Genomic DNA, 1,445 nt, shown 5'->3' with positions numbered 1-1,445 from the left:
ACAATTATAAAGCCATAAAATTATGAGAATGAATTCATAATATTAGCAGAATAAAGATGCTATACCAGAAGAAAGTTGTAAATTATGAGAAAATAGTTGTTTTAATGTGTAAAAAGCTTCAACAGCCTGTAGTTATCAAGATCTAATGTGACCAGCTCAGCCAAACAGGTGTTGATGTGATAAAAGTTTACTGTAGTTATTCCTTATTTATTAAACTGATACTAAAATATAACCTCAAGATGCTCGACATTTCTCATTTTAACACCGATAAAACTGCTTTATCATATAGGAGTTTATGTAACATTATGACTCTTTATGTTATATGACTTTATTCTTGTAAAATTACAACTTCTTTCTAATAAATATACATATTTTGATCTTAATACTCAGTTGTGATGAAATGAAAAGGTTAATGCTAATGCTTAATATAACATTGACAACAACTGAGTTTGTGAAACATGAGTACAACTCAGACAAAAACAATTATCAACTAAACTATACTGTATTTGAAACGTGAAACACATTTTATCTGAACATGCTGGTTCTTTTGCAGGCCTCCCTCCAGCTTTTATACGTATATTCATGAAGTGAGAAAGTCCAATACGCTTTGGATTTGATTTAACCTTTGTCACTTCAAGTGTGTCTGTTTATGAAAAACTGTTGTTTGTCATGTTTGCAGTGTTATGGAAACCCAAGCTGCACAAAACATTGGGTGGCAGCTCATGTGTAGATTGTTTTCATGACTTTGTTATAATTCTCCTTCTGAGCGATGAACCCACCCTGTCATCCATCAAGATTCCAGCAGACGTGTTGTGTGACCGTCTGTAGGTGATGTCAAATCTGTGCTGAGGAGAACAAATAAATTTAAAGAAACTGAGTCCAATAACTTAATCCTTTGTAAGGAAGTTCTTCTAATAGTGTCTGAGTAGTACAATCAAAATGGCGATGCTGTTGGGTCAATAGTCACTCAATGTTTGTGTTTGTTTTGTCCTCAGCTTTACAAAGATCACACATGCTGCGAGTGACTGTACAGCAACAAGCAGCACGCTACCAGAGAATTGGTCCATGTTGTGGACTTCAGCACGGTGAGTAATAAAACAACTGAATACAAATTTGTATGTTATTACGAGACATACACACACACACTCTTGTAACAATGTTGTGTTTTTGTATGTTAAAGGGATCCACGATTAGTTGTAACGTTAGACTTTATTTAATAAACATATATTTTAACCGTAAAATAAAAACTGTAAATATACTATAGACAGTTTAGTTTTTATCATTTTTAAACTAAAAGTTTAAAAATATAGTACACGGATGGAGCCATTTTATTTATATGCAAAGCATTCTGGGTAAATGATGACGTGGATAGGTCCTCGGCTAGCGAGCTATATCCACCCTGAAGGTTAATCTTGGACAATATCTGATGATCGACTCTTTTAAAT

The 1,445-nt window shown here is 33.5% G+C and overlaps 1 protein-coding gene across 1 annotated transcript in view; it reads left to right on the top strand.

The window, feature by feature from the left end:
- LOC106525000 (carbohydrate sulfotransferase 12) overlaps positions 1–1,445 on the top strand; it is a gene marked incomplete at its 3' end in the record, with an annotated part of 15,697 nt that overhangs the window by 6,764 nt on the left and 7,488 nt on the right. Inside the window, 1 exon segment of the mRNA XM_014019069.1 lies at positions 996–1,085.

Source organism: Austrofundulus limnaeus, unplaced genomic scaffold (assembly GCF_001266775.1).
Source record: "Austrofundulus limnaeus strain Quisiro unplaced genomic scaffold, Austrofundulus_limnaeus-1.0 Scaffold208, whole genome shotgun sequence".
Classification (NCBI taxonomy): Eukaryota; Metazoa; Chordata; class Actinopteri; order Cyprinodontiformes; family Rivulidae; genus Austrofundulus; species Austrofundulus limnaeus.
This window is presented reverse-complemented; position numbering and strand designations above follow the sequence as displayed.